Source organism: Periplaneta americana, chromosome 16 (genome assembly GCF_040183065.1).
Source record: "Periplaneta americana isolate PAMFEO1 chromosome 16, P.americana_PAMFEO1_priV1, whole genome shotgun sequence".
NCBI classification, from domain to species: Eukaryota; Metazoa; Arthropoda; class Insecta; order Blattodea; family Blattidae; genus Periplaneta; species Periplaneta americana.
The window spans coordinates 103,066,090-103,088,219 of record NC_091132.1 but is presented as its reverse complement, the minus strand read 5'-3'; the positions used below and the strand labels follow the sequence as shown (position 1 = coordinate 103,088,219).

At 40.5% G+C, this 22,130-nt stretch overlaps 1 protein-coding gene across 1 annotated transcript in view; it reads left to right on the top strand.

Moving 5' to 3' along the window:
• The first annotated feature begins 21,837 nt into the window (after positions 1-21,837).
• Positions 21,838-22,130, top strand: part of LOC138690997 (protein tramtrack, beta isoform-like) — a 305,513-nt gene continuing 305,220 nt past the window's right edge. The window contains exon 1 of the mRNA XM_069812626.1: positions 21,838-21,949. The gene's annotated coding sequence lies outside the window, so the exon portion shown is untranslated. The remainder of the gene's footprint in view (positions 21,950-22,130) is intronic.

The following is a 22,130-nucleotide window of genomic DNA, read 5'->3' as shown; positions in this document are numbered from 1 at the left end:
GAATTTGAATTTAAGATAGTTGAAACCAACTATCTAAGAAACGAATTCAGTATTCATCTGTGACTGTGACTAAATTGTTTTGAGATCCTTCCGGAATATACTAAAAAACCTGTTATTTAAAATTGTGCAACCTTAATGGCAAAAGGAAACTCAGTACTGTTTGTCGTATCACATAGTAACCAACTGAATTTTCCATCAGATCTTTAATTCACTTGAATAAAACGAATTTCTCTGTGTCAAGTGGCGTCGAATGGAAATAAAACTTCCTTATTTTGAGTCCATCGATTTAATATCTCGCTGTTATTGTGTTAACATCTTGGCCTTGCAAACTACTATTCAAAGTACGAAAAATATATCAGTAAGGAAGGCTAATGTAAGAAGACAAATAGGATTATTGCAAAATAGGTGTACTACATATTCCGATTTCTCGTCTTGCAGGTATCGAACATTAGAAGTTTGGTGGTATCCACTGGTTTTGAGCAAAGTTATCGTTTTGTATTTTACAGGAATTTTTATTTTTTGCATGACGTTAGGTACCAGTATGGTAAGAGGGGTCGCAAACAATAGTCTCGCCCGAAAGTGGGTCGAGCCTTCAAAAAGTTTTGGAACCACTGGTCTAGATAAATGACGATCGAGCATTACATAGTTATACAATCCGTGTTTATATGAATCGATGATTACAGAAAGGGCTTAATCCACTTTTTTATGAAAACGAGTTAAGACCAATTTCCCGGCGTTTGACGTAGAATAACTCTTCTCGGGTTCTCAGCCAGGTGAGTTGGAGATTAGCTTCCAAGCTTTCGACGGCTAGCTCTGACATCTTCTTCGGGGAATGAAGTGATGTGGGACGAAAATCGAAAAAAATCGAAAAATCGAAGGAGAATTGGGAGGAAGATTTTTTTTTTAAAAAGTACGCAAAACGCGTCCTTGCAAGGGGTTGGGGGCTGTACAAAACTAAATATGTGAGCTCCAAGCCTGTTGGCCACTAGTCTCACTCCGGGTTACGCTGCTCCTCTGAAGGAGCTCTAGAAAATTTTGAAGGGGAAGCCGAAATTGGACGTAACCTCTTAGGTACCACTTACGCGAGGGGGGCTGAGATTGATCAAGTGATCACGGAACGGGGCGAGGAGGAGTTGGCTGGTGTTTGCCGTTAGAATGGCAAGACGCCGTCATCTGTTGTTCGATGACAAAGCATGTGAAGGCCGTCGGAAGAAGCGCCGTGTAATCTAATCTGCAATTTGAGAGGTCCCTGTCCTTTCAATTTGCGACTTATTGAGTGACCTCGTATATTTAATAGACTACTTATATTATCTGAACTAGGGCATACATCGTTTATAATAAGGGTGGAATATATATGGGGAAGGGCATATAGGTCCGTGGCCCATTTCTTATAGGGCTCATCCCGACATTTGTCTTACGCCTTAGGAAAACCACGGAACACCTTAGGCAGGATGAGTTGTCTCATATAAGAGACTAGTCAATTTGGCTATTATGTAGGAGGTGATTGTTGTCCTGAGCCTTGTTGAATCGTCTCAATTTTGAGACAAGCCATTTGGCTATATGATGGCTCAATTTCGAAGAGGTGGGAGAGATGTAATTAGTTAATTAATTTAAAGTAATTAGGGAGATTAATGGGGATATGAGTGCAGGTCCGTGGCCCATTTCTTTTAGGGCTCATCCCGACATTTGTCTTAGCGCTTAGGAAAACCACGGAAAAACCTTAGGCAAGATGAGTTGTCTTAATATCAGAGACTAGCCAGTTGGCTCTTAGGTTGAATGACTCTATGAATCGATGGATATATACTAGCCCATTGGCTCTATAATACTTCCATCGATCAACAAAAATAGATATTGTTTGGGAGGGATTTTGTTTAGCCCAGTTAAGACAAGGTCATTTTAAAGCGGTTGCACTATCCAAGGAGTCTCATGGAGTTGAGTCGTGGCTACCAAAACCTGGGAGTAACGCCAGCCTCCCTGTCCTCCTGTCTCAATAGTATAGCTAATGGACCTGTCTGGTGTCTACGCCGTAACCTAGGATCATACTGGCCGAGGCCAGATATTAGCGGGTTGGGGTTAGCACGAGCTTCCGCATACAGGTTCCTAGCCAGTCGAGCAATGAACTCGTCTATGGTTGGCAACTCTAGTTCATCATGGAACTTTCTTCTCGAGGCGACTCGGGGGAGATGGGTAATGAGTCGAATCACCTGGTTTTGGACAACTTGGAGTTTACGGAGATGGGACACTGCCGCAAACCCCCATGCGGGTGCGCCATAGGTAATGACAGAGCGAATGAGGGCCTTATACATGGTAAGTCCTACCCTCAGGTTGTCAGGAGTTAAGACCGCCAGAATGGGATAGTGTCTAACTATCAGCCCGTTGGCCTTACTAAGAAGGGATTGGATGTGATCTCGGAAGTTGAGATGAGAGTCCATAATGATCCCTAAATATTTAATTTGGTTCATCCACGGCATTTCTCGTCCGAAAAGTGTGGGTGGTGGTGGTATGTCTTCGAGCCTCGCTCTTAGTGAAAAGAGTATGGCCTGACATTTCTCTACATTGACCCTGATTGTCCAGTCGTGGAACCACAGCTGGAAGTGATCTAAGATCGACTGCAATCTACGGGACGCTAATCTATAGGTTTTGCCCATCGCCAAGAGGGCAGTGTCGTCTGCATAAATATACAGATGACTAGTTCTGCCGTGGATATAGCGAAACGGGAGGTCATTAATGAATATATTGAAAAGTATGGGCCCGATAATGGAACCCTGTGGGACTCCTGCGTGAATTTCACGGGGGGGTGGAGAAACTAGTGCCTACACGGGTTTTGAATGTACGGCCTCGGAGGTAGTTAGAAATGAGGCGTATCATTCCATCTGGGACTCCCATGCCCAGTAACTTAACGAGGAGTCCCTCATGCCAAACCTTGTTGAATGCTCGCTCGATGTCCAGGTAAGCTGCAGCTACTACACGCTTCGTGCTCATAGCCCAGGTAATGTCCTCCGTCATGCGGAGTGCCTGGAGTGTAGTGGAACGACCAGGGTGGAAACCGAACTGCTCGTTCCTGATTTGGGGCAACACTACTTCAGTGAGGCGTCTATGTATGACCCGCTCCGCCAGTTTGCTGAGACAACTGAGGAGACTAATAGGCCTATAGTTGCTTGGATTCGTCTTATCCTTTCCGGGCTTTGGAAAGAGAACTACGTGAGCCTCTTTCCAGGGAATGGGATAGTGACCGGAAGCCAAGATGTTATTAATTATCTCTGCTATGCGCTTCATAGCTGACTTTGGGAGATGCTGCAATATAATTCCTTGGATACCGTCGGCTCCTGCGGCCTTATGAGGGCCGAGGCGACGAATGAAATGGGCGACCTCGTGGGTGTTCGTAGGTCGTATCCCATTTTCCGGCTCCCTGCTAAGGAGGTCTCGAACCGATTCCTCAACAGCTCTGATATGGGGCAAGTTTAAATTTTGTTCCACGGGTTGAAAAGTGGTCTCTAGAACGTCTGCCAGTGCGGTAGCCTACTCCTCAGGAGTAAAGGCCGTGACATCTGGACCGACTACTAATGGGTGAATAGATTGAGACGGATTGGACAGAGCTCGAGATACACGCCAGACATCTGACATGTTTCTGCTGTCCATCGTCTCAACCTTGGATTTCCAAGCATCCACGACCGTTTCGTGGACAGAAGGTGCGGGAAGAAAGAATACAAAACGAAAAACAAAATGAGGAACCAATCAGCAGAGCCGCGTGAACTCGGAGATGGCGGGAACGCTGCAAGAATGCCGATTGATTACTAAATCAATACCAACAATTTCGATTTCCCAAACAGTCTAGACCTGTGGTTCCCAAAGTGGGGATCGTGTAAAGAGCTGAGGGGTTTGTGAGATGATTTACAAAATAAAACAAAAACGCCTTATTAGCGTACATTAAAGTTGTATCTACAAACATAAATAAACGACGCTGAACATAAAAATTTAAAAAAAGTTTCAGTACCGTAGTTATAAAGTAAGAAATTATTAATGCTATAGAAGTGTTTCTTCAGAAACAGCCTTTCAAATCTGAACTCTGTATACACTCACAATGATATTTTCAAGTTTAATAAGTATTCTCGCTTTTGTTTTGATGGCAATTATAGACGAGAAACAATTTTCATAAAATACGAGGTTGAAAATGCTATAAATAATTTAAGAGCTTCTTTTGTAAACTCGAAGTAAACTTGCATTCTTTTCATTCAAAATTGGTGTACGCTCTGCGAAAAAGAATAGGTTCAACTTTTCATCACTAGTTATATATTTCAGGGAGTCTTTCCTTAATTTTTTTTTTTTTTTTTTTTTTTTTTTTTTTTTGAATTTGAATTTAAGATAGTTGAAACCAACTATCTAAGAAACGAATTCAGTATTCATCTGTGACTGTGACTAAATTGTTTTGAGATCCTTCCGGAATATACTAAAAAACCTGTTATTTAAAATTGTGCAACCTTAATGGCAAAAGGAAACTCAGTACTGTTTGTCGTATCACATAGTAACCAACTGAATTTTCCATCAGATCTTTAATTCACTTGAATAAAACGAATTTCTCTGTGTCAAGTGGCGTCGAATGGAAATAAAACTTCCTTATTTTGAGTCCATCGATTTAATATCTCGCTGTTATTGTGTTAACATCTTGGCCTTGCAAACTACTATTCAAAGTACGAAAAATATATCAGTAAGGAAGGCTAATGTAAGAAGACAAATAGGATTATTGCAAAATAGGTGTACTACATATTCCGATTTCTCGTCTTGCAGGTATCGAACATTAGAAGTTTGGTGGTATCCACTGGTTTTGAGCAAAGTTATCGTTTTGTATTTTACAGGAATTTTTATTTTTTGCATGACGTTAGGTACCAGTATGGTAAGAGGGGTCGCAAACAATAGTCTCGCCCGAAAGTGGGTCGAGCCTTCAAAAAGTTTTGGAACCACTGGTCTAGATAAATGACGATCGAGCATTACATAGTTATACAATCCGTGTTTATATGAATCGATGATTACAGAAAGGGCTTAATCCACTTTTTTATGAAAACGAGTTAAGACCAATTTCCCGGCGTTTGACGTAGAATAACTCTTCTCGGGTTCTCAGCCAGGTGAGTTGGAGATTAGCTTCCAAGCTTTCGACGGCTAGCTCTGACATCTTCTTCGGGGAATGAAGTGATGTGGGACGAAAATCGAAAAAAATCGAAAAATCGAAGGAGAATTGGGAGGAAGATTTTTTTTTTAAAAAGTACGCAAAACGCGTCCTTGCAAGGGGTTGGGGGCTGTACAAAACTAAATATGTGAGCTCCAAGCCTGTTGGCCACTAGTCTCACTCCGGGTTACGCTGCTCCTCTGAAGGAGCTCTAGAAAATTTTGAAGGGGAAGCCGAAATTGGACGTAACCTCTTAGGTACCACTTACGCGAGGGGGGCTGAGATTGATCAAGTGATCACGGAACGGGGCGAGGAGGAGTTGGCTGGTGTTTGCCGTTAGAATGGCAAGACGCCGTCATCTGTTGTTCGATGACAAAGCATGTGAAGGCCGTCGGAAGAAGCGCCGTGTAATCTAATCTGCAATTTGAGAGGTCCCTGTCCTTTCAATTTGCGACTTATTGAGTGACCTCGTATATTTAATAGACTACTTATATTATCTGAACTAGGGCATACATCGTTTATAATAAGGGTGGAATATATATGGGGAAGGGCATATAGGTCCGTGGCCCATTTCTTATAGGGCTCATCCCGACATTTGTCTTACGCCTTAGGAAAACCACGGAACACCTTAGGCAGGATGAGTTGTCTCATATAAGAGACTAGTCAATTTGGCTATTATGTAGGAGGTGATTGTTGTCCTGAGCCTTGTTGAATCGTCTCAATTTTGAGACAAGCCATTTGGCTATATGATGGCTCAATTTCGAAGAGGTGGGAGAGATGTAATTAGTTAATTAATTTAAAGTAATTAGGGAGATTAATGGGGATATGAGTGCAGGTCCGTGGCCCATTTCTTTTAGGGCTCATCCCGACATTTGTCTTAGCGCTTAGGAAAACCACGGAAAAACCTTAGGCAAGATGAGTTGTCTTAATATCAGAGACTAGCCAGTTGGCTCTTAGGTTGAATGACTCTATGAATCGATGGATATATACTAGCCCATTGGCTCTATAATACTTCCATCGATCAACAAAAATAGATATTGTTTGGGAGGGATTTTGTTTAGCCCAGTTAAGACAAGGTCATTTTAAAGCGGTTGCACTATCCAAGGAGTCTCATGGAGTTGAGTCGTGGCTACCAAAACCTGGGAGTAACGCCAGCCTCCCTGTCCTCCTGTCTCAATAGTATAGCTAATGGACCTGTCTGGTGTCTACGCCGTAACCTAGGATCATACTGGCCGAGGCCAGATATTAGCGGGTTGGGGTTAGCACGAGCTTCCGCATACAGGTTCCTAGCCAGTCGAGCAATGAACTCGTCTATGGTTGGCAACTCTAGTTCATCATGGAACTTTCTTCTCGAGGCGACTCGGGGGAGATGGGTAATGAGTCGAATCACCTGGTTTTGGACAACTTGGAGTTTACGGAGATGGGACACTGCCGCAAACCCCCATGCGGGTGCGCCATAGGTAATGACAGAGCGAATGAGGGCCTTATACATGGTAAGTCCTACCCTCAGGTTGTCAGGAGTTAAGACCGCCAGAATGGGATAGTGTCTAACTATCAGCCCGTTGGCCTTACTAAGAAGGGATTGGATGTGATCTCGGAAGTTGAGATGAGAGTCCATAATGATCCCTAAATATTTAATTTGGTTCATCCACGGCATTTCTCGTCCGAAAAGTGTGGGTGGTGGTGGTATGTCTTCGAGCCTCGCTCTTAGTGAAAAGAGTATGGCCTGACATTTCTCTACATTGACCCTGATTGTCCAGTCGTGGAACCACAGCTGGAAGTGATCTAAGATCGACTGCAATCTACGGGACGCTAATCTATAGGTTTTGCCCATCGCCAAGAGGGCAGTGTCGTCTGCATAAATATACAGATGACTAGTTCTGCCGTGGATATAGCGAAACGGGAGGTCATTAATGAATATATTGAAAAGTATGGGCCCGATAATGGAACCCTGTGGGACTCCTGCGTGAATTTCACGGGGGGGTGGAGAAACTAGTGCCTACACGGGTTTTGAATGTACGGCCTCGGAGGTAGTTAGAAATGAGGCGTATCATTCCATCTGGGACTCCCATGCCCAGTAACTTAACGAGGAGTCCCTCATGCCAAACCTTGTTGAATGCTCGCTCGATGTCCAGGTAAGCTGCAGCTACTACACGCTTCGTGCTCATAGCCCAGGTAATGTCCTCCGTCATGCGGAGTGCCTGGAGTGTAGTGGAACGACCAGGGTGGAAACCGAACTGCTCGTTCCTGATTTGGGGCAACACTACTTCAGTGAGGCGTCTATGTATGACCCGCTCCGCCAGTTTGCTGAGACAACTGAGGAGACTAATAGGCCTATAGTTGCTTGGATTCGTCTTATCCTTTCCGGGCTTTGGAAAGAGAACTACGTGAGCCTCTTTCCAGGGAATGGGATAGTGACCGGAAGCCAAGATGTTATTAATTATCTCTGCTATGCGCTTCATAGCTGACTTTGGGAGATGCTGCAATATAATTCCTTGGATACCGTCGGCTCCTGCGGCCTTATGAGGGCCGAGGCGACGAATGAAATGGGCGACCTCGTGGGTGTTCGTAGGTCGTATCCCATTTTCCGGCTCCCTGCTAAGGAGGTCTCGAACCGATTCCTCAACAGCTCTGATATGGGGCAAGTTTAAATTTTGTTCCACGGGTTGAAAAGTGGTCTCTAGAACGTCTGCCAGTGCGGTAGCCTACTCCTCAGGAGTAAAGGCCGTGACATCTGGACCGACTACTAATGGGTGAATAGATTGAGACGGATTGGACAGAGCTCGAGATACACGCCAGACATCTGACATGTTTCTGCTGTCCATCGTCTCAACCTTGGATTTCCAAGCATCCACGACCGTTTCGTGGACAGCCTCACTGATCCGCCTGCGCAAGCGGTTCATTTCTATTCTGTGTTGATCTAACCTAGTACGCTTCCACAATGTTCTTGCTCTATTGCGGGCGATCTTTAGGTCTCTAATATAGGCTGGGAGCTGCATCCGTCGCGGTTGTGAAGACCTTTTCGGTATTGCAGCAACCATTGCCTTCTTTATGCACTCCGTCAGGTCGCTAACTGACCTATCTACCCCTGCCGGAGTGACTTCAGGGGGGAGTGGTGGAAGCGTAGCGGCTACCTGGTCTTGGAAGAACACCCAGTCTGCCGCGTTGTAGTTGAATTTCTCAGCGGTTGGGGAGAGTTCAACTGGGTGCATGATCTCCATTATCACCGGTAGGTGGTCGGACGGAAGATCATCCAGGGTTGTTAGTCTCGCTCTAGTTGTGAGACCTTTCACCAGAGCGATGTCTAATATGTCAGGCAGTTGATTTGCAGCAGCCGGTACGTGTGTGGGTTCCCTAGGGGCCATCACGACGTATCCGTTTCCTGTAGAATTAAGAAAAAGCCCATCGCCCTGCCGATTGGGGCGTTGACAGTTGGAGCTAGCGTGCTTCGCATTGAGGTCGCCGGCGACTACGAATCTATCGGATAGACTTGTCACTATATCTAAATCGCGTTCATTTAGTGTGCCCGGAGGACTGTAGGCAGCCATAAGCAGAAAGGGGAGTCTGCCTATGTAGGCTCTAATAGCCACTGCCTCTAATGCCGCTAGCTGGGGAAGGAGATACTCACAGTGCGCGATCGAAGAACGAACGAACACCGCCACACCTCCGCCTCTTCTACCCGCTCCATCTTGTCTATAGACTTTAATCCCCGCGCATCTTAAATTTACTTGGGGTGTCAGGAACGTTTCTGTTATAAATGCTACGTCTATATTATTAGCGTCTAGGAAGGCCCTGAACTCATGTCTATCATGTCTCAGGCCCCTGGCGTTCCATATACACATCCTAGCAACTCCGTCACTTCGTCTGGCCATTGAGAGAAACGACGGCGGTTAGGAGCTTAAATATCTCCGGGAGGGCAGACATAGGATTCTCCATAAGGAGAACTATCACTCTAGTTAATCCTTCTAGGATTGGGGCGAGCGGGAGGTTAGGGTTTGCTAATTGCAACGCCTCGGCAAAGTGCTGGACTTGGTCCAAGGTAGCGCCTTGACCGGTCGGGCCTTTGGAGGTGCTTGCAATAGCTTCCTGCTGGGCCGGTGGGACAGGGGCGGAGATGGGCTCTACCGTGGTAGCCTTGGTGGCTTTTCTGCTGCCCCTGTTGCGCTTAGGGCGCTGAGAAAGGGCTCCTACTTTATTGGCAGCAGTTTGGGGGGCTGTCGCTGCCACGGTGGACCACAGAGGCGCGGGAACGGGCACATCCAGAAGCGAAGGGATGTCCGCCTGCTGCTCCTGCTGTGTTTGCTGCTGCTGTTGGCGGACCGGCCCGAGTTCCGTGCGTCGCTCCGCACGAGGCCCCTGCACAGGGGCGCGAACCTGTGGCTGCGGCTGCTGTTCTCGGAACAGCTGCTGCTGCCTCGCAGCTCGCTCCACCCGCTGCTGCCGGAGCCACTCGTATTGGAGCGTCCGCTGTTCCTCGAGCTCTGCCCTCCTCCGTCGGGCAGCCCTGCTCGTTCCTTCAGTGGCATCTCTAACCTGTAGTGCTATGGGACAACCTCCGTAATTGGCGGTGTGAGCGCCATTACAGAGTGCGCATGTAGCGGGGACATCGTGCGGCTTGCGACAATCTTTAGTCCTATGGGGGCGGGCGCAAGCTCGACACATAGGCTGCGCCTTGCAGCTAGCCTGCGTGTAGTAGTACCACTGGCAGTTGCTGCACTGAGGCGGGCGCTTGCTGGGGACGTAGTCCTCACTGTAACCCTCATCAGGCAGCACTGCCGCAAGGCTTTCATCCTATCCCCGGTTTCGGGGGAATTCTCCACATCGACAATGACCATTGGGAGTTTGGCCTTTGTCCTTGATGAGTGCATCCTCGTCACTCGCCGGACGATTATGCTTTGGAATTCCAGGTCGCCCTGGATGTCCTCCTCATCTGTGTGAATATATATTCCTCTTAAAACGAATCGCAGATGCTTGTCGTTCTTGGGGCGCAGCAAGTTGTACGCTACTCCCCGTTCGGTCAGGAACCTGCAAAGATTTGCGTAGTTCCTTTCGCAAACAGTTTTCACGGCCGTCCCGCCGCGCGCCCTGTACGAGCATAAGCCCAACGGTTCGTATTCGGCCTTGAACTCTAAGTTCAGTCGGCCCAGCGAGCCAGTGAAGGCTGGCGTAATAATAACGGGTGGGATATCACCACGTCGCCTAGTGAGAGCAGTCTCAACATCATCTTCCTCGTCCTCACTCTCCGACACGTGAGTACGAGCTGGGGAAGGGTGGCGGGGAACAGCCTGATCTACCTCAGGGGCAGCAGCCGTCTCCTGTGGGGCCTCAGGTTGGGCGGGGGGTGCTGCCTCCTCGGTCACGACTTCAAGAGTCGCCGCCTCTAATTGCTCCAAGGTAGAGAGAGCCGATCTCTCTTCCTTCGTGAGCTCACTAGCGGTAGAAATGCCGCCTTGCTCAGTCTTAGCTGAGACCTTCTTCTTCTTCTTTTTGGCCTTAATGACCTGAAGTGCGCCGGACCCAGATGGAATCGGCGGCACTTCATCAGCCAAGACTGTAACACCACGGCTATTCAGTCCGCTAGGACTGGGCAAGTCAATACGTGTCACCTCTGTGACCTTGGGAGCTACTTTGGGATGGGTGGGCTTTCGTGGGAGTCCTGAAGGGACTGGGATGGTGGTAGGGGGACGAAGCTCAAATATCTCCGCAACGGGGACCGAGACAGGCGGCGTCCGTATAGGACCAGCCGATCGCAGGTTCCGACGCCTGGGCGGAGGAGTAATCTGCGCGGGACGCGACACGCGCAAGTAGGAGGTGGTGGGCCCTGTCTGGCTAGTGATGTGGGACCATGTCTAGCCGGTATATATGCAAAAGTAGGGCTTCCCGCTGCGGGCCAATCAGGAGCTAGACAGAATGCGCCTGGCGGTCGGGACTAGGAACTAGCTAGATGGCAGAGCTAGCCGTCGAAATCTTGGAAGCTAATCTCCAACTCACCTGGAGTTAAGACCAGTTTCATAACCCCTAAAGATAGACCCATCGATGAGCACAGAAAGTAAACTCAGTCCAGCATTTCTAATGTGTAAAATTCTACTCTTTTTTTCCTTTTTGGTGCAGAAAAGTCTGCAGTCCAAGGCTGGGGTACCTTTCTGCAAACACGTATAGGCCTACATATGGTGTAATATTAAGAACCAATCATTTTCTTAGAATTAATGTTCTGTTTCATTGTTAATATTTTTGTTATTTAACTTTTCATTCTATTTGAGTACCTGATTAGTGTACAAGTACAAACATGTCATCTAGTAGTGACGACAAGGAAGAAGTAGCAGTGAATAATCGCAAAAGAGGCATTTCTAATCCATCTGAATATAAAATAAATAATATAGAAGTTGCTAAATCAAGGAGGCTACGAACTATGCGGGAAAAATAGTGCCTGTTAAGACCGTTGATGAGTCGATTGAACTGTTTTAAAAATGTTTTAAAAACTATGTAAAAATAAATTTAATGTTAAAGAACATACTTGAATATACTTGTTATTATATATTTCATGTACTTTTACTAACATTATTGATTAATTAATGGTTAAAACTGTTAGGGCCGTATTCACAGACATTTTTAGCGCTGGCTTTTGGTGGATGATCAGCGTTTTTCGTATTCATAAACCAGTGTTAGCGATAGGATATGATTTGAATTCTGTACAAGAAACCAGTGGATAGCCGGGGCTAGCTTAGTACGCTCGTAGCGCGTGCTGCGAAATGTCTATGAATAGCACCCTGTTGAATATAGAAAGAGCTTAAGTCCAACACGTTTAAAAATTAATAACACACAAACTACAAGCGATTTTTTTATGTTTAATCATTGTGAATCACGTATAAAAGTAGTAGGTAAGTTTGTCTCTAAAGCGGAATTCTCCTGATGGTATGAATTAACTTGAAAAATCAAGTTTGAAACATACCAGGATAGGAATGGTCCCTAGGGTAGAGTAGCATAAATCGCACTGCTTCCTAAATGGCACCACTGCTAGTTTAAAATAAGTTACTGTAGCAGTGTGGCATCTAGTGGTATTGTTACAATCTACCATATGAACTTCCACCATGTAACTTGATTTCTGCCACTTCTTTGTCTCTGCAGCGTGGTGATAGTGTATATAATATAATCGCTTAGGTGGATGTATATTTAACTAACATTTTGTAACTAAATAACGCATTTGTATGCAAAGGAATCCATAATCCTAGGATGTTATTGGTTTAAAGAAATATTAAAGTACATTTAACTTAGTAGGATTTTCGAACATGTGGTAATTATAGGCTAGAATGAAGGAAATAATAACTTATGACGTAGTTTCTCAATTCCCGCCACTTTATAGGTGCCTAATTCGCACCGGTGCGATATGAGCAACTGTAGCAATTCTAACCGTACATAAGAAGGCCCCAAATATTTTAGCTGAATGAGGAATTCATCAGGTGGATGCAATACCAAGTGGTGACAAGGGCGTTAATACAAGTTGTGTTGTACAAGTGCACCAGGTATTTTGTGCTACCCATGATAATTTTTAAACGTCAAACAGCGCATCCTACATTATCAGCTGGTGCTCCCCCAGGATCGTTATTTGTTTGATCTGAGTCAGGTTACATTAACAGTGAAGTATTTTTCGAATAGCTCAAACATTTTATTTGCCACTCAAACCTGCCATAGAAGAAAGTGCTGCTTCTCTATGTCCACCTATACGATCCATTCCAACAATTTAGAAGCTATTATATTATATCGGGTAAAATAGTGTGCTCCTGCTTCAGCTTCCTCGTCATAATACTCATAGGCCCAGCCCTCAGATTTTTCCATCTTCAAACCATTTCAGACAGCTATATCATAAAGCAGTTCTTAGGTGACTTCGAGATGATCGTGGAGAAAAGTGACGCAGTTTATAGTCTGAACTGCCTTGTTAAGCACATGGCGAATGTGTAACAATAAAAAACGCATTCAGGCAGTTTAAATGTTAGGTAATTTATGCTCTATTTTTTTCAATTTCATTTGAAGAAACGTTACTCTCTTTCATTAATTTCAATAAACTTGTAATTTGCATTTATTACATTATTCATACTAAATACTGTTCAAAATGTTCAATCTTAAAAGCTTGCCTTCATCCTGTTCCCTGCAGATAAAGAGGTGCGATTTAAGGAACCGCAGGTGCTATTTAGGAAACTAGTTGCCTAAATGGCACCACAGACAAGTGTTTCGAAAATGTCATTCTAATTAAAAAATATTAAATCAAATTCAAGGATTCTTTTTTACATGAAAGGTAAATGTTTCGGGAAAGTATTTCTGTAAAGGAATGCAGAAAATGAAAACTGTATTGTTCAATAAAGGTTATAAATGCTAAAGTGGTGCGATATAGGCAACCTTACCCTATATGTTAGCCAAGAAGAGTCTGAAACATTTAGTAAAGCGCTTATATAGGCCTCTATGAAGATATTATTACAAAAACAATCCTTGTCAAAATTGCTATTTTTCAAGAGAACAATAAAAATAAATAGAAAAATACATCCGTACAACTGGTGTCTATCCTTGTGGCTATTACACATGACATGTGCCATTTTTGGTGTCTATAAACCTTTGTAATAGTAGCAAATGTGTCCTTAACTCAAATTCATTAAAAGTAACTAGGGCTGTTTTTTGTAATAATGTCTTCATATATATATATATATATATATATATATATATATATATATATATATATATATAGTAGTTTTCAGTGAAATTTCAGTTTTCCTACATCATTTTCCTATTTTCCAAAATCCATCTGTCGTCAGTTTTCAAAAATAATGGCTTTTAGAGAATAAAACAAAACACAAACACGCTACAATAAACAATATCACACGAAGGCTACGACATATTTAGAGTTCAGATGGCTCAGATTCTCTGACATCATAATACCAATATGTCGATCTTCATTTGTGCAACTTTTTCAGAATGTTTCTGTAATATGGGTTATTAAAAACTTCAAGATTTACTAAAAAAATGTATAGGTCAGATTCTCTGGTGTGTAATTTTCTGAATACAGCTGTCAGTGTATTAGATATTAAAAACTACGAAACTTAAGAATGTTTGATGACATTATTACCATTAAAAATGAAATATTATTATAGTGAATGCCATGATGTGAGTATTTCTAACTTATTATACAGATTGATGCTTTATTGATGACTAGCTGTACCCGTGCGCTCCGCTGCACTTATTAGAAATAAATATAAAGTAATTACATAATTGAAATAGAACATTGGGTCCAGGGAACGTTCGTGTTTGATAGAAGAATAAATCGTTTAATATGCTACTTAATATAAATTCTATTTAAATAATTAAAATGCTATCATTTTGGTTCAAAAACCACTCATTTGGTGCAAAGATAATTCGTTTAACATTTTTCTAAATTAGTCTTGAATGCATCCTTTAATAAATCACTCCAAATTAATAGAGTTGATTGTGTACGAAGATCATTTTTATGTTAACCTTACTATATATCTTTTTTTTGTTAAGTTTATTTTATTCACGCCTTAACATCTGTGGTCATGTCGCGTGTTTAGAATGTGTGGGTATATCAACAGGCCGTTTTTGAACAATGACACTATAATCTGAAGCGGCGGTGGAAATGTGTTTTATTGTTATTTTAAAACTCTTGTATGTCCTTATATATCAGTCCTATCAAAATTTTGCCTGGGATAAAACTTATCGAAAATCATTTTTAAAGAAACTTTTGTTATGTAACATTTTTTCACAAAAATCAATAATAAGCGAGATATTTCGGTTTATTTAATTCAAGCCCCCTTATAAATAATGTATTTTGAATGCCATATAGCCTAAAATCTAAGTTACAACGAACTTAATTTATATTCCAATTTTCATCGAAATCCGTTCAGCCATTATGGCGTGAAAAGGTAACAAACATCCAGACAGACAGACCTAAATATCAGTCCCATCAAAATTTTGCCTGGAATAAAACTTATCGGAAATCATTTTTAAAGAAACGTTTGTTATATAACATTTTTCACAAAAATCAATAATAAGCGAGATATTTCGGTTTATTTAATTCAGGCCCCCCTTATAACCCCCATTTTAAATAAAGTATTTTGAATGCCATATAGCCTAAAATCTAAGTTACAACGAACTTAATTTATGTTCCAATTTTCATCGAAATCCGTTGAGCCATTACCGCGTGAAAAGGTAACAAACATAGAGACAGACAGACATACAAACAAAAATTTCAAAAAAGCGATTTTCGGTTTCAGGATGATTAATTATACATGTTAACACCAATTATTTTTGGAAAATCGAAAATTACCAGAAAAATTTCGCTACAGATTTATTATTAGTATAGATATGAAAGTGAAAGCTTTTGGGGTTATATAAGTAGGCGTAGAGAATATCTGAAGTTAGATCTTCATTTCTATAATATTTACTGGGTGACGGCTATATAGTAGTCTATACAAAACTTAAGTATGATAATATTGTTATTAAAAATGAAATATTTTTATAGTTATTAATCAAGTGCTATAGGTTTTTCACTTCATTTATCGTATCTCAATGTGTGCCACAATATTAATTGTTACTAGTTACGATCACAGCCATCAAGTCGTACTCCACGGTGTAGTGGTGACCTCGCTTGCTGTGTATCTGAGGTTTGTGAGTTGAAACCAGGCATAGGGCATTGATTTCAAATAATGTTAAAAATACTGAATACAATATGCAAATCTAGTCTTTCAGGTAAGGCTCCCTGTAAAGCAGATTTAAATAATTTCAAGGGAAAAATTGTTCCGGGTTCGGGTATCGATCCCGGGACCTCTGGTTGAACGTACCAGCGCTCTTTCCAACTGAGCTACCCGGGAACTCCACCGACACCGTCTCAACTTTCCCCTTTAAATCCACACAACTCGCGTGGGCTGACGAAACGCCAGAGACCCACATCGAGTGCACACAAACTCTGTGTGACTTGGAATTGTGGTTTTCTGTTAACGTACACAGTGACGTATATATTATGCAAATCTAGTCTTTCAGGTAAGGCTCCCTGTATATATATCCTATCATTGCTCGGGAGAAAAGTAAAACGTCGTAGAGGTCCTGCACTGCACGTGAAAGAATCCTCTTCCTGATAAAGGGCTCTAGGTAAAATTTGTTTGCATATTTTGCCTATCAAAATGTAGAGGTAGTGCAATGGTCCATATCATCAGCTTAAGTACTCTCTCCGTGAATTTTTACTTGAATTATTGCCATCCTCATTCCTACGATATTCTGAAGCAACATTAGAAAATCATAATTATTGAAGGACATGTGACCACGTGACGCAAGATTACCGATTACGACACTATTAAAAGCCGTTTAAACTTTACGTTCAGTTTAAACTCAAGTTTTTCGTTTTTCCTTAACCACCAGCTAATCTTGAGTTTTAACTTCATCGGCAGTATTCTCCAGTTTAAACTGTAGTCCAAGGCTCAACAGTGCAAGATGTCGGCTTCCGCTATACACATGGACATGACAGACGTTTTCCGAGAACTTATACGTGACGATAAGGAAGTGATCAATATTACTGAACGGCCACGGCGGCTAAGAATTTTTCGAAGTAGAGTGCACCACTTTGAAATATAAATGAGCATGATTTTTGAAACAGATTCAGGCTTTCGAAGTAGACGTTTTAACCTTCAAAATTAATCTCCTGGTAAGATTTACTCTGAAATATTGGGGCCTGTTTTATAAACACATTAATATATTACCTAATATTACCAAATCCATAAAAATAATTTCATTATTTGACTGATTTCTGTTTCATAAACATTCTACCACAACTTATAAAATACGCACACTAATATCATAGTTCATTAGTCATGCATGGTTTAGTCTGGTTACAATGTGTTTGGGAGTAGTATAACGTTGGTAGCCAGCATTAAGAAACTATTTGAGGTTAAGTCTGACAAGCATACTGAAGTAGGCGATATTGGTCCTCTACAGGCTTTTTATGATATTCTCTTTGTTATAGAAGAACAAAGATGTTTCTTAATGAAGATTCTCCAAGTTTGTTGAAATTTTATTTTGTTAAGTTTTGATTTATTAACTAGTGGCTTGTGCAGCAAATGCTGCAAACTAAGTTCATTAGACGTTCAAATAAAAATTTTTCAGATTTATTTTCAATAAAAAATACCAGACATTTTGAAAGTTATTTGCTTCCATAATAATGAAACATACTCCCTCTGAATGGTTTTTTTATATCAAATACTTTTTCTTGAACCCATCCACCTTCAGTTTTTCAGTTTCAACGCGAAAACGCAAGTAACAATGTCAGGACGATCAGTGAGTTTTTCATGTGGGACTAAAGCAATAGCTATTTCAGATCATTGTTGATTTTAGGTGAAAGTTAAAAAAAGTCAGGTTTGCTATGCTTTCGAACAATAGACATAGCATCTTGGTATAGCTGCTGCATGTAAAGCTTGAAATGTTGAGGATAAAATCATTTTATCCTGCTAAGAGATCTTGCTGAAATGATCGGGAGACTACAAAAGTAAGTAATAACGTCTTTTCTTAGGAACTGTAATTTTTGCTCTCTCTCTAGCCGATACTGAAGAGAATGACGCATGTAAGTATCTACACCACACCCCCATTAACTATATGAAAAAGACCCAACCCCACTTGATTAATAACTATAAAAATATTTGATTTTTAATAACAATATTATCTTACGCAAGTTTTGTAGTTTTATATATTAACAACATGGCATTAACTATAATAATATTTCATTACTAACAGTAATAATGTCATCAAATCCCTCATGTTTTGTAGATTTTAATATTCAATACACAGCTGTACTCAGAAAATTACACACTCGCAGAATTAGACCTGTAAATTAATTTAGCAAATCTTGAACTTTTTAATAACCAATTGAACTTGAACTCTAAATATGTCAGCAATCCTGCACGTCATGGCCTTCGTGTAATAGCCTATTGTTTATTGCACCCATAGTGTGTGTTTTGTTTTATTCGGAAATGCAATTAGTTCTCAAAACTGACGAAAGATGGATTTTTGAAAATAGGATAATTATGTAGGAAAAATAACGCTTCACTGAAAGTTACTGTTTTTCTGAAAATCCTTGGACGCCAAGCTTCAAAATGACGGGTCATTCATTAAAATCCATTCAGCCGTTTTCCCGTAATTTCCATTACCAGTTCAAATTATATATATAGATATTTAATTATTTTATTGGAATTTTTATTAAATTGTTATTGAGTATCGACCATTTTAACAATAATATAAAACAGCAGCGATTGTCTTATTTTATTTCTAGCAGTAATACCAATCGTATTCCACTATAGTTTAATTTAACCGAACTCTGTAATACGGCGCATGGAGTTAAACTCTCTGTTAGGTCTAACTTAATCTTTAGATTAACCGTATTTATAATATCAGGCCTAAAAACAAACACAAAATGAAGACTGTACAACCAATGCCAGAGAAGAGACATCAAGCTTCCTTATTCTGCCTGATCCGCTGCATTTGTAGTATATAATTTGAACAGAAGCATTCACTAGTATTCCCGAGAAAAATGTATATCGTTTTCGGAGGACTTTAGGAAAAATAGCAGAGTACAGAGATCTTCTCCCGACATTAATTCTTGAAAAAAAAAAACGATTGGTATACCATTTTTATTTCATTATTTTACATACATCTTGATTACACAACTTTTAACACTATATCACTTCGGAATATGTATTATATGTCTTTCTCGTGTTAAATATTACTGTACCGGGTTAACATGTTTCGGCCTGTTATTGACCTTCTTCAGAACTGGTTGTTGCTGGTCTTGGCGCCTTTTGTTTTGTTCCCTGTGGGGATGTGACTCCACATTACACTACACAAACACTACACATTATTCAATAAAAATAATACACCAAAATAGTAAACATACTGTACTTTACACGCTATACCATAGTCTTCTTTATTATTAATGGATATTTTCATCGTCACAATCGATACTAGGCCTATATATATATATATATATATATATATATTAATTTTCTTGAGAATATAGATTCTAAACCTTAAATTGAATCTTACTGAAATTCAGATTAAATGAAATCGGTTATACCTATTGGATGTGAGTTTATCTTCAAGGAAAATAGGTAAAAATTTTCTGACGGCCACCCATCTTGTCCTGGGCGACATTTACTATCTAATCTTCAGGAAGACAGATTCCTACGATGAGTCCACCATCTTGTCAGACATATTACAAGACATGATATTTTCGAAAATTTATTTTCAATAAATGGTTTATTCAAAGCGAAGACAAAAATGTTGAATGTTATTATGATTACAATGCCTTCTGTATATCGGTAAGTCTTTTGTTTCTCAACCGAAGTCCTCGTAAGACGATAATAATTCAAGTCGAAACAACTTCCACCGTGAATAATAATTTAAAACTTCTGAACCATAGGGAAGGACGACTCGTTATTGTTACATAGGTCTAGAGTATAGACATTCGATGTTTATTTAAGATATTATATTTCCTTCCCATCTATATATATATATATATATATATATATATATATATATATATAATTTGAACTAGTAATGGAAATTATGGGAAAACGGGGAACGGATTTTAATTAATGACCCGTCACTTTGAAGCTTGGCATCCAAGGATTTTCAGAAAAATATTAACTTTCAGTGAAGCGTTAGTTTTCCTACATAATTTTCCTATTTTCCGAAATCCATCTTTCGTCAGTTTTGAGAACTAATTGCATTTCAGAATAAAACAAAATACACACTACAATAAACAATAGGCTATTACACGAAGGCCATGGCCTGCAAGATTACTGATATATTTAGAGCTCAGATTCAATTGGTTGTTAAAGACTTCTAGATTTACTAAAAATAATTTACAGGTCTGATTCTGCGGTGTGTAATTTTCTGAGTACAGCTGTGTATTGAATATTAAAATCTACAAAACTTGAGACGATTTGATGACATTATTACCATTAGAAATGCAATATTATTATAGTTAATGCCATGATGCGACTATCTTTCATTAATGATATATATATTAATGCTATATTAATGATATGAAAGTGAAATGTTTTGGGGTTATATAAGACGTATATGTAGAGAATATCTTAAATTAGATGTTCATTTCTATAATTTACTAAATGGCGGCTATATAGTATATATATATATATATATATATATATATATATATATATATATATAACTGCAAAACTTAGGTAAGATAATAATAATATTGTTATTAAAAATCAAATATTTTTATAGTTATTAATCAAGTGGGGTTGGGTCTTTTTCATATACTTAATGGGGATGTGGTGTAGATATTTATATGCGTCATTCAGTATTGGCTCGAGAGAGCGCGCAAAAATTACAGTTAATAAAGAAAGACCAAGGGTATTACTTACTGATAAAATAAGAGGCCTACAAAATGTTGTAGTCTCCCGATCATTTCAGCAAGATCTCTTAGCAGGATAAAATGATTTTACCCTCTACATTTCAAGCTCTACATGCGGCAGCTATACCAAGATGCTATGTCTATTGTTCGAAAGCATAGCGACTGACTTTTTTTTAACTTTCACCTACAATCCACAATGACCTGAAATAGCTATTCTTTACTCCCATATGAAAATCCCACTGATCGTCCTGACATTGTTACTTGCGTTTTCGCGTTGAAACTCAAAAACTAAGGTGAATAGGTTCAAGAAAAATTATTTGGCATAAAAAAACCATTCAGAAGGAGTATGTTTCATTATTACGGAAGCAAATAACTTTCAAAATGTCTGGAATTCTTCATTTAAAATAAATCTGAAAAATTTTTATTTGAACGTCTAATGACGAACTTAAGGTTGCAACATTTGCTGCACAAGCCACTAGTAATGTGTAATTCATAAACAGCTAGCAGTTCAACCTTTAACAGCTTGCCGAAAATAATTTATTTGGGAAATTCGAAGTTGAATTTTTTACGTGGCTAACGAGAAAGACAGGCTAGTGCATCGGAGTCAGGTGGTTATCACGATCAGGTCATGGCCATCTTGACAATCGCCTAATATAAATACATGTTCAAAGTTCTCCAAACACAAAGGAATTGCTACATTAAACTCATGTTAAACGAGCGTTTATATTTATAAACTTGTTCAATGTTGGCTATATCATGGATAAGAATGTGATGTCGCGCTATAGCCTGTCTTTCTCGTTAGCCACGATGTTTTAGCACCACTCAATATAATTAAAAGAAAAGGACAAGACTTGAAATCGTAAGTTTTTCGTACCGAGCGATTTGGAAATTCCTCGCACACAAAAATCCCGAAGCTAATTAATCCAGCGTACATACATATTCAGGAATCGACACGAACATGTCCGCTTTATTAACACTACTTTGTGCGCGTATCTGCAGTAATAAAATAATAAAAACGGTTGAAACAAAAAAGAATAAGCCACGATGAACTTTTTTTGTATTTTTTTTCAAGTTCGATCCATGGCTACAGGACCGCGTCACGCACGCACTGACGTCCGCACGCATCCACACAGACACACGCACCACCTCTCACAATCTCACGCGAAATTGTTTAGCCGTCGGCCCAGTCAAGTCCCATTCCAAGGTTCTGTGTAGTGGTGTGTTGCAGCCCGTGCGAGCTCTGTCGTGTCATGTGAGGTGCTGCTTTCCCGCCAATATGTAGCCGTCAGCTCCTGTCCTAGAGGATTGATATATCAGACCGTTCGGCAGCCAATTGCCTTCCTCATCGTGCACACATTTATATAGTAAGTGTGGAAACTTTTTTGTTGCTTTCATATTCCTGCTTTGTTTCTTGTATTATTATCTCTACACGTACTATATTTGCTTTCTAGTGTAACATATTAATTACTGGTCTACGTTTGGGTTCATTAATCAAATGATTATGTAATTTAATTCAGTATTATTATGTCTTGCTCTACACCAATA